This window comes from Pan troglodytes, chromosome 19, assembly GCF_028858775.2.
Source record: "Pan troglodytes isolate AG18354 chromosome 19, NHGRI_mPanTro3-v2.0_pri, whole genome shotgun sequence".
NCBI lineage: Eukaryota > Metazoa > Chordata > Mammalia > Primates > Hominidae > Pan > Pan troglodytes.
This window is the reverse complement of record NC_072417.2, coordinates 92,891,162-92,903,270: the sequence shown is the minus strand read 5'-3', so window position 1 is coordinate 92,903,270 and position 12,109 is coordinate 92,891,162. Positions and strand designations below refer to the sequence as shown.

Sequence of the window (12,109 nt, the reverse complement as noted above, 5' to 3'; positions counted from 1 at the left end):
CAAAAGCCTTACAGATAAACAGTTGATTCACACATATTTTGCAAGTTATATGTATTATATACTGGATTCTTACTATAAGCTAGAGGAAAGAAAATGTTATTAAGAAAATCATAAGGAAGAGAAAGCATATTTACTGTTCATTAAGTGGAAGTGGATCATCCTAAAGGCCTTCATCCTCATGGTCTTCCCATTGAGGAGGAGGAGGAGGAGGAGGGGTTGCTCTTTCTGTCTCACGGGGAGCAGAGGTGAGGAAATCTGTGTATAAGTGGACCCATGTTGTTAAAATGCATATTGTTCAAGGGTCACCTGGATATGGAAAATCTTTGAGTTGTACATGTAAATGGGTGAATTGTGTAGCATATGACGTATATCCCAATAAAGCTATTTTAGTTTTAAAAAGAAAAAGTTAAAACTTCTGCTCTTCGAAAGAAGAGAATGGAAAGACACAAACTAGGAGAAAATATTTGTAAATAATTCATCCGATGAAGGACATATATAAAGAATATAAAAAGAACTCTCATAACTCAATCATAAGAAAACAACCCCCCACCTGCTTAAAAAAAGAAAAAAGTAGGCATGACATTTGAATAGATACTTCGTCAAAGAAGTCGTATATATATATGTATATATACATATACATATGGCGAATAAGAAGATAAAAAGATGTTGAAAATCATTAGTTATTAGAGAGATGCAGATTAAAACCACAACATGATACCACTACCCACCAATTAAGATGTCTAAAGTAAAAAGATTGATGAAATCAAATGTTTGGTGAGGGTGTGGCCGAAATAGAATTCTCATGTACTGCTGCTGGGAATGCAAAATGGTACAATGAATTTGGAAAAGGTTGGTGGTTTCTTAAAAAGTCAAAGATACACCTAATGTGTGGCCCAGTCATTTCATCCCTAGGTATTTGAATGAAAGTATACATTTCATGAATGTATGAAATGTAGGATATGAAATGTATGAATGCCTGAATGTATGAAATGAAAGTCCATACAAAGACTGGTACACAAATATTCATAGCAGCTTTATTTGTAATAGCCGAAGACTGGAAACAACTTATCAACAGATAAATGGATTAACAAATTGTGTTATTTGCATACAATTGAACACTACTGTACAATAAAAATAAATGATCTATTCATAAAGCCAACAGCATGAATGAATCTCAGTATAATTATCCAAGTGAAAGAGGCCAGATGAAAAAGAGTACATACTGTTGATTCCATTTATACAAAACTCTGCCAAATGTAAAGAATCTATGCTGACGGGAAGCAGAGTGTGGTTGCCAGAGGTCAGGACTGGGGAGCAGGGAAGCAGGGAGGGATGGAGGGAGAAGAAATGTGGGGAGCGATGGACGGGTTTACTATCTGATTGGGGTAATAGTTTGATGGGTGTATACATGTCAAAACTTATCAAAGTATACCTTTTAAATTTGTGAGTTTTTGTTATCTCAATTATACATCATGCCCTGGTGTGGTGGCTCACACCTGTAATCCCAGCACTTTGGGAGGTCGAGGCAGGCAGATCACCTGAGTTCAGGAGTTCGAGACCAGCCTGGCCAACATGGTGAAACCCCATCTCTACTAGCCTGTAATCTCAGCTACTAGTGAGGCTGAGGCACAAGAATCGCTTGAACCTGGGAGGCGGAGGTTGCAGGGAGTCTAGATCATGCCACTGCACTCCAGCCTGGGCAACAGAGCTCAAGACTCCATCTCAAAAAAAAAAAAAATTATACATCAGTAGAGCTATTTTTAAAAAGTAACACCTCAGCTGGGTGCGGTGGCTCACTGGCAGGGCGTGGTGGCTCACACCTGTAATCCCAGCACTTTGGGAGGCTGAGGCAGGTGGATCACAAGGTCGAGAGATTGAGACCATCCTGGCCAACATGGTGAAACCCCGTCTCTACTAAAAATACAAAAATTAGCTGGACATGGTGGCATATGCCTGTAGTCCCAGCTACTCAGTAAGCTGAGGCAGGAGAATTGCTTGAACCTGGGAGGCGTAGGTTGCAGTGAGCCAAGATCGCACCACTGCACTCCAGCCTGGGTGACAGAGAGAGAGAGAGAGACTCCATCTCAAAAAAAAAAAAAAAAAAAAAAAAAGTAACACCTCCTGGCTTTGGCAAGTGAAACCACGCAAAGATAAACAAAGAAAAGTTCACCATTTTCCCACCTTCCTTCCAATCTCACTTCTCCAAGGCATTCAGGGTCAGCAGCCAGTTTGGGACTGGTCCGTGGATTCCTCCTATTCATACCCCACTGGTGGAGGGTAGCAGGATTATTTCTTGCTTCATATTAAAAAATGGAGATCATACCGTACAGTGTCTATTTGGTATTCCCCCCTCTTTATCAAATATTTGATGGACATCCCCTTTCATGGTAATTGGCCTAGATTTAACTCATTCCATTTCAAGGCTGCCATGTGTAAATTTGCTACAATTTATGTGTGTCGGGGAATGGGGGCTGCGGGCAGTTGAGAGCATTTTGCTCTGTCGCCCAGGCTAGAGCGCAGCAGTGCTATCACAGTTCACTGCATCCTCAACCTACCAGGCTCAGGCAATCCTCCTGCCTTAGCCTCCCTAGTAGCTGGGATCACAGGCCTATGCCACCATGCCTGGCTAATGTTTTTGGTTTCTTTTTTTAGAAAAAGTCTTGCTCTATCACCCAGGCTGGAGTGCAGTGGCACAATCTTGGCTCAACCTCCACTTCCCTAGTTCAAGTGATTCTCCTGCCTCAGTCTCCCGAGTAGCTAGGATTACAGGCACGGGCCTGTATCCTAAACCACAACCAGCTGATTTTTGTATTTTTAGTGGAGAAGGGGTTTCACCATATTGGCCAGGCTAGTCTCGAACTCTTGGCCTCAGGTGATCCACCTGCCTTGGCCTCCCAAACTGCTGGGATTACAGACGTGAGCCACCATGCCTGGCCAATGGCTGGCTAATTTTAAAAATTATTTGTAGAGATGGGATCGCATTATGTTGCCCAAGCTTGTCTTGAACTCCTGGGCTCAAGTAATCATTCTGCCTTGGCCTCCCGAAGTGCTGGGATTACAAGTGTGAGCCACTGTGGCTGGCCTAAATATGCTACAATTATATACTTATAAAGATGTGCATTCAGAAATTACTTCCAATTTCTTAATTTTTTTGTTTTGCTTTGGTTTCACCACCATAGACAGTGCCGAAAAAGCATTCTTTTTTTTTTTTTTTTTTTTTTTTGAGGTGGAGTCTCACTCTGTTGACCAGGCTGGAGTGCAGTGGGGCCATATCAGCTCATTGTAACCTCCGCCTCCTGGGCTCAAGTGATCCTCCTGCCTCAGCCTCCTGAGTAGCTGGGATTACAGGTGTGTGACACCATGCCCAGCTAATTTTGTATTTTTAGTAGAAACAGGGTTTCACCATGTTGGCCTAGCTGGTCTCGAACTCCTGACCTCAGGTGATCCACCTGCCTCAGCCTCCCAAAATGCTGGGATTACAGGCGTGAGCCACCGCACCCAGCTGGAAAAGCAATTCTTTTACATCTATTTTCATACCCCGTTGTTTTTGTTTCTAAAGAAGAGGTTCCCCAGAGTGGAATCACTGGGTCAAAGCTTATGTGTATTATTTTCATTTTAGTAGATATTGCCAGAGTACTTTCCCAGGAAGTAATTGCATTCACATTTCCACCAAGCATGTCCATGTCTATTTCCCCCAGGTTTTTTGCCTCAGTGAATCTTAGAGCTTTTATTAAATTTTAGCAACCTAAAGGGCGAACAATGTATCACTTCATGGCCTTAATTTGCATTTTCCTTTTGATGAGGCTAAACATTGTTTCATGTTTGCTCACTAGAACCAATGTTGGTCATCGTATCTGTATCTTTAAATAATGTTATATTTTACGAGGGTTTGCATATATTTTAAGTACAATTGACTATGTGAATTTCCTTTTCTATGAATTGCTTGTTTATACTTATGCCTATTTTTCTGTTGAGCTGTTTATCTGTTTCTTATCAAATTTGTGGGCTTTTTGAATATTGAGAAAATTAAACATGATACACACATATACATGCCTCACACATCATGTATATACCCAAATATGTGCATCTTTCTCTCACACACACACCCATACAATAGAGAGAACGACATGTTCCCGGGCACAGTCCAGCGGGAAGATCAGGGCCTGGAGGGGTAGGTGTGGAGCAGAGGGCAGGCAGAGGGCTGTGGGTGCACAGCACAGCTGATCCAGACCTTGGAAAGGGTTGGACCCCACTTGGCCTGCTATGACGTTCTCTTCCACTTCTGACATCCATATGAGGAAACGCAGGGGCCCCTGCACCCCATGCCCCGGAATCCCTGGCCAGCACTCCTGGTCTCCACCCTCCCCACCCATGAAACGGCTGTACCAGCAGGGGGCAAATGGAGCCAGGCCTTGCTCCCACGTCCTGCTGCAGTAGCTTCCAGGAGCCTCAGTGCAGGTGCCTCCCACCTGATGTGTCTTTGGGGTGTTTTGAATGAGCAGCTTTTGGCGTGTGGAAGAGAAATTGATTTCTCCTCCTGCTTCTGAGGCTCCACTCCTAAGGCCTTGATTACAGGAGGCCCTGGGGCTGGGGAGCGCTGGTGTCAGCCTGGCAGGTGCAGGTGATGTCAGCTCCCAGGCAATGACGTTGGGGTGGGTATGGGCACCATTCTGTGCCTGGATTCACTCTGTCATTTAACCCCTGTGTTCACAGAGTTCCCCACGCCCAGCACCCCTCACTTTTCATGCCTTTGTCAGCATCAGGATGTGTCAGCCATCAGGAGACCTTCCCCATCCTCCTCCCCACCGACCATCATCAAACCCACTCTCCTTCCCTCTTATGCCCTCACAGGAGGAACCTCTCCCCACAAGCTCAGGGTCAATTCCACTCCGGAACCACGTATGCAGCTCCCGTAGCCACTGTAGGAGGTGCTGGTGATGGAGCAATGAGCCCAGCCCTGGCCCCGGGAGAGCATTATGTCCTCAGTTTCTCTTCTCTGGCTGCATCTTCAGCCTTCCTTCCACCAGGTCCTTCCCACTGGCTTCCAAACTTACTTCCATATGGCCCCTCTTAAAAAATAAAACAGAACTTGCATTCCAGACAAGATGATCTAGGCTCATTTCTTCCTGCTCCTCCCCTCTCAAAGTACAACCATAAGCCCTGGAAATAACACAAGAGACAACCCAAGGAGAACGCAGAGGTGGATGGAAGACAGTCGACAGGTGAGAGCCCCCGGACTGGAGGAGCCCCAGTGAGGCAGAGCGCCACGGCCCTCCACCTCGTGGAGGAAGGGAACTCAGGCCCAGCAAAAACAGACAAGCCAGATAGGGTCCTCTGTGTCCCCAGATTAAACAGGAGTCCCGTCCACAACATGTGGTAAGCTACTGGCACCAGCAAAGGAACAAGCAGGGGCCCCATCACCCCGCTACTGAGACTTGGCCAGAGAAACCTCCCCTCCCCCACCAAGAGATGCCAGGGGCAGGGGTCACCTGCAGGAGGAACCTTTGTCTTCTTTGTCCCTGTGGGCTGCGGCTCCCTTCACCCACCTAGAAGCACCCACAGACACTCCTTCTGCCGCCTTAAGCAGAACCAGCAGGAACCAGTAGCAGCCCCAATGGCACCAGATTAACCACACCGACCAAACTAACACCAAAAAGGTTCTGCTAATTAGGTTGTCATGGAAACCACAGCCCGTAACAGTAGGGCAGGACCGGCATGCTAAACCTAAGCAGAGTGGCTGCCTACTAAAATAAAAGATTTATTTTATTTTATTTTATTTATTATTATTATTTTAGAGACAGTGTCTCGCTCTGTGGCCCAGGCTGGAGTGCAGTGGCACGATCACAGCTCACTACAGCCTCGACCTCCTGGGCTCAAGTGATCCTCCCAGCTCAGACTCCTGAGTAGCTGGGACTACAGATATATGCCACCACGCCTGGCTAATTTTTTAAATTTTTTGTAGAGACGGGAGTCTCACTATGTTGCTCAGACTAGTCTTGAACTCCTGGGCTCAAGCAATCCTTCTGCCTCAGCCTCCCAAAGCGCTCAGATTACAAGTGTGAGCCACCGCGCTGGCCAAAAGATTTGATGAGAGCCCAGAGCCTCCTAATGTAACAGCTTAAATGTCCAGGACACAATAAAAAAAAAACTCACCCATCATACCAAGGCCTGAAAAGGCCACAGGTTGAATGAGAAAAGACAACCAACCAGTGCCAACACCGGGATAAATCAGATGTAGGAAAAATCTGGCCAGGACTTCAGAGCAGCGTAAAAATGCTTTAGCAAGCAATTTTAAGTTATCTTGAAACATGAAAAAATAGAAAATCTCAGCAAATAGTTATCAACAAGAACAGGATATAAATTACAGCACTGAAAAATACAATAACAGAAATGAACAGTCTCCATGGTAGAATGGGATCATAGAGGACAGAATTAGCAAACTTCAGAACAGATGGATAGAATTTACCCAAACTGAACAACAGAAAGTATACTGGTGTGGGGAGAAAAAGAACAGTACCTCAGGCATCTGCGGAACGATAGAACAAAAGATCCAACATACATATTATTGGAGTTACCCAGAAATAGGGGAGAAAAAGAAAGAAGCTGAGCCCGGGCGTGGTGGCTCACGCCTGTAATCCCAGCACTTTGGGAGGCTGAGGCGGGTGGATCACCTGAGGTCAGGAGTTCTAAACCAGCCTGGCCAACATGATGAAACCCCGTCTCTACTAAAAATACAAAAATTAGCCAGGCGAGGTGGCATGTGCCTGTAATCCCAGCTACTCGGACGCTAAGGCAGGAGAATCACTTGAAACCAGGAGGCAGAGCTTGCAGTGAGCTGAGATGGCGCCACTGCACTCCAGCATGGGCGACAGAGCGAGAATCTGACTCAAAAAAAAAAAAAAAAAAAAATGAGGCTGAAAGAGTATTAAAAGAACGAGTGGCTTAAAACTTCTGACATTTGCCAAATGACAAATCTACACATTCAAGAAGCTGAGCAAGTCCCAAATAGTTACCCAAAGAAATCCATGCTGAGACACCTGATAATTAAACTTCTGAAAACTAAAGAAAAAAAAATATGTTGAAAGCTGCCAGAACAAAATGATACATTCCCTGTAGAGGAACACCAACTCAAACCATAGATTCCTCATCAGAAACCACGGAGACCAGGTGAAGGTGAGTGTTTGCAAGTGCTGCAAAGAAAGAATTGCCAACAGCGAATCATGTCTGGCAAAACCATCCTTCAGGAGTGAAGGGGAAATAAAGATATTCTCAGATTTTAAAGTGGCTTAAAAATATTTCAGTGGCAATTACAAGTTCTCTTGAAACAAATGAAAAAATAGAAAATCTATTTTTTTTCTGAACGAATTTGTTGCTAGCAGACCTGCCCTTAAAGAACAGCTAAAGGAAGTTTTTCACACAGAAAGAAAATGATTTTTAAAATAAAATGGGCTGGGCGTGGTGGCTCATGCCTGTAATCCTAGCACTTTGGGATGCTGAGGTGGCTGGATCACCTGAGGTCAGGAGTTCAAGACCAGCCTGGCCAACATGGTGAAACCCTGTCTCTACTAAAAATACAAAAATTAGCCGGGCATGGTGGCACATGCCTGTAATGCCAGCTACTCGGGAAGCTGAGTCAGGAGAAGTGCTGGAACCCGGGAGGCGGAGGCTGCAGCGAGCCGAGATCACGCCACTGCACTCCAGCCTGGGCGACAGAGAGAGACTCTATTTCAAATAATAATAATAATAATAATAAATAAAATAAAATAAAATAAAATGGAATCTTGGAGCATTAAGAAGGAAAAAATAATGGAAAGAACAAGTGTATGGGAATCTACAATAGATGATCCTTCTCATGAGCTTTATAAATCAAATTTAATGATTGAAGCAAAAATTCTAACACTGTCTGATATTCAAGACAATGATATTTAAAAAGGTGTGGCGGGGGGGCGCAGTGGCTCTCGCCTGTAATCCCAGCACTTTGGGAGGCTGAAGCATGAGGATCCTTTGAGCCCAGGTGTTAAAGACCAGCCCAGGCAACATAGTGAGACCCCATCTCTACAATAAATAAATAAATACATAGGCCAGGTGTGATGACATGTGCCTGTAGTCCTGGTTACTCAGGCAGCTGAGGCGGGAAGATCACTTAAGAACAGGAGGTTGAGGCTGCGGTGAGCCGTGATTGTGCCACTGCACTCCAGCCTGGGCAACAAAGTGAGACCCTGTCTCAAAAATAACATAAAATGAAAATAAAAGGGGGACAGGTTAAAGAACCTACATGGAAGTAAGGCTTCCACATTCACTGCAGGTGGTAAAATGTTACCTGTGTACCTTGTAATAACCAGAGCGATCACTAGGGAAGTGATACAAAGAAACGCCCTCTAGATGACTATAAATCAACCAAGATGGAACCTCAATCCTAATGTTCAAGGAATCCACAGAAAAGCAAGAAAATATACACAGAGAAAACAAATCCTTAAATGGCAGACCTAAGTCCTAATATATTGATAATTTACTTTAAAGGTAAATGAAATACACCAAGTAAAAAGCAAGAGGTTGGCAGTCTATTTTTTGAAAAACAACCTAACCATACACTGTTTACAAGAAACTCGCTTCAAATTCAATGGTGACATTTCACCAAAGAGAATATACAGATGGCAAGTGAGCACATGAAAAGCTGTCCAACCCCATGAGCCATGGGGGGAATGCAAATTAGAACCACAGTGAGATACCACCAACACCTATCAGAAATTAAAAATAGTGGCAACGCCAAATGCTGGTGGGGATGCAGAGAAATAGGATCACTCAGAAAATGCTACTGGGGGCCAGGCGTGGTGGCTCACGCCTGTAATCCCAGCACTCTGGGAGGCCAAGGCGGGTGGATCACCTGAGGTCAGGAGTTCGAAACCAGCCTGGCCAACATGGTGAAACCCTATCTCTACAAAAATTAGCTGGGCATGATGGCGGGTGCCTATAATCCCAGCTACTCGGGAGGCTGAGGCAGGAGAGTTGCTTGAACTGAGGAGGTACAAGTTGCAGTGAGCCGAGATCGTGCCATTGCACTCCAGCCTCGGCGACAGAGCAAAACTCCGTCTCGAAAAAAAAAAAAAGAAAAGAACAAGAAAAAGAAACTGCTACTGGTCCTGTCACATGGTGCAGCCCCTCTGGAAAACAATTTGGCAGTTTCTTATAAAACTAAACACACAACTGCCATAAGACCCGGCAACTGTGCTCTTGGCCATTTATCTCAGAGAAATGGAAGCTTTGGTTCGCATCAAAACCTATACACAAGGCTGGGCGTGGTGGATTACGCCTATAGTCCCAACACCCTGGAGGCCGAGGTGGGAGGATTACTTAGTCAGGAGTTTGCGATCAGCCCAGGCAACATAGCAAGACCCTGTCTCTATAAAAAAACTTTAAAAATTAGCAGGGCGTGGTGGTGCACACTTGTAGTCCCAGCTACTCAGAAGGCTGAGTGGGGAGGATCACTTGAGCCTGGGAGTTTGAGGCTACAGTGAGCTGTGATTGTGCCACTGCACTCCAACCTGGGCGACAGAGCAACACCCTGTCTCTAAAAAATAAAAATAAAAAACAAAAGAACCTGTATACAAGTGTTCATAGCAGCTTATGCATAATAGCCAAAAACCAGAAACACCTGGTTGACCTTCAGTGGGTGAATGCTAAAGATGCTGTCGTGCCTCCACGTCACGGATCGGGAAAAGGAACCCCGGACTGGGCCACACAAGACCTTGCAGGAATCTCCAGGGAATGATTTTGAGGGAAAAAGCCACTCCCAGAAGGTTACAAGGTGTATGATTCCGTTCACATAAGATTCTTGAAATAACAGACTTGGAGACTTGGAGGCAGATTAGGAAGAGGAAGGAGGTCGGTCCAGTTGCAAAAGAGTGATCCAGGGCGTCCTTGGGGTGCCGCAGCGTTCAGCGTCGTGACTGCGGTGGTGGATACAGGAAGCTACACAGGTCACAGAAAGGAAATACACACAAATGGGTACAAGCAGAAGGGAAACGTCAGTAAGATGGGTTCACCGGATCAATATCCACGTCTTGGTTGTAACATTGTACTCTAGTCTTACAAGACACCACCATGGGTGGGACTCTGGGTAGGGGACATAGATCCTTCTGTATTATTTCTTACAACAACAACATGTAAATAAACAATTATCTCAACATTAAAATGTTAATTTAAAAAATAAACAAAACCTACTCAGCACTTCGGGAGGGAGGCCGAGGTGAGCAGATTGGTTGAGCCCAAGAGTTTGACACCAGCCGAAGCAACAAAGTGAGACCCAGTCTCGAAAAGAGAGAAGAGAGGAGAGGGAAGGGGATGGGAAAGGAGGGGAAAGCAGGGGAGGGGAGGGAGGGGAGGGGAAAGCAGGGGAGAGGAGGGAGACAAAGAGACGAGAGGGGAGGGGACAGGAGGGGAGGGGAAGGGAGGAGAGGGGAGGGGAGGGATTAGCTGGGTATGGTGGCATGTGCCTGTGGTCCCAGCTACTCGGGAGGCTGAGGTGGGAGGATCGCTTGAGCCTGGGAGGTCAAGCCTGCAGTGAGCCGTGATCATGCCACTGCACTACAGCCTGAGTGACACAGCAAGACTGTCTCAAATAAATAAATAAATAAAATCTAGTTCAAGCTTTCAAGCTGGTGTTTAAAAAAAGAAAAGAAAGAAACCGAACCAAACCAAAACTGCCTCCTGACTGCCCTCACCTCCAGTTCTGCTGCCTGTGTGTGTGTGTGTCCGTCCATCTGTCTGTCCCACCAGCCGCTGCTGCAGAAAGCTCCTGCCCTGTGTTTTCGAAGGCAGCTGTGCTGTGGTGGGGCTGGAATCAAAAGCCAGAGGCAGATGGGCACGTTTTCATCCTCCCTGCATCTTCCAGGGTGTGGACTTCGGCAAAGACTTCACATAGAAGTCCCCAAATCTGAGGAGGTTTTAGAAATATGAATCTGAGATTCCACCCAGGCCTGTTGAAGAACGGCTCCCTGCAAGCAGCATCCCGGTGTTTCTATTCGAACCAGACACCAGGTGTTAAGCCAGCCAGCCACATACCCATTTTGGGGGGTTCCCAACCGTAACCCTCCGAGCGTCTGTTTCTCCCCCTGTGAAATGGGAGAAAATGCAGTAAAGGAAGGCCCGGGTGTGAAAGGGGCTCACAAGGTGAAAAGCGGGGATCACCGAGGCCGGTGGGGTTCCGCCTTGAACCCCACTCCTCCTCCGGGCTCCTGGTCCCCCTGGGCTCTCTCTGCCTCCTCCCCAGTGGCTTCAGTCTCGGTTGGTGTGGGGACTGTCCATGCCCCAACCCCTCTTTCCTTCCAGTGGGCGGCCTTCCCTGGGTACACGTTAGGCCCCGCTCCAGCTGGTGGTGGGACTGGTGAGCTTGGAGGAAGGAGCCCCCTGACTCAGCCCCTCCGTCTGCGAGATGAGGCACCTGCACAGAGCACACAGCTTCTGCGAGTATATGAAACAGGTGCCTGCCCCGGGCTGGCCCAGCAGGCAGAATCTGCGGGGCCTAGTGCAAAAGGAGAGTGTGGGGCCCCTTGTTCAAAATGTGTGGAGGGCGTCAGGACAGCAACAGCAGAGAATGGAACCGAGGCAAGGCCTGCACCAGGCCCGAGGGGTGGAGGCTGCGGGGGCCCAGCTCACCAGCTTGCGGGAAGCCTGACTCCTTCAGGGGTGAGCTACCCACCAAGCCCCTTCCCGAAGACCCCGCGCGTCCTCCAAGCAGGCGTGTCTCCAGACCCAGGCTGCCATCGTAAGCTGCACTTGTCTGAGCCTGCATGTCCCTCCTTCTTCAGCCTGAGTGCGACAAAGGGGAGCTGCTTCTGAGCACACCTTCAACCCCATCAGTCTGCAAGGAGACTTCTAGAAACATGCAGTCCAGGAAGCAAGGCCTCCTCCCGATCCTACCCAGATCCCTCTTGCTGCAGTGGGGCCTCTACTCTGTCCACCGTGGCAGATGGGCACATTCTCTTCCCTCCCGTAGCGCCTTGGGTCTGAGCCCTTCCCGGCCTCCCCAGCTCAGCCTGAATCCACCTCCCACCCACTGCTCAGGCCCAAAGCAACGGGGCTGCCCCCAGAGCCCTCCCGTCCTGGCCTC

General features: G+C 47.1%; 1 long non-coding RNA gene across 1 annotated transcript; it reads right to left on the bottom strand.

Annotated features, from left to right (window-relative positions):
* Positions 1-8,539: 8,539 nt before the first annotated feature.
* LOC134808923 (uncharacterized) lies at positions 8,540-10,933 on the bottom strand. Its single transcript, XR_010153180.1, has 2 exons — positions 10,722-10,933; positions 8,540-9,969 (listed from the first exon to the last, which is right to left on the bottom strand). It is a non-coding gene; the product is annotated as an uncharacterized LOC134808923 (long non-coding RNA).
* Positions 10,934-12,109: the final 1,176 nt, after the last annotated feature.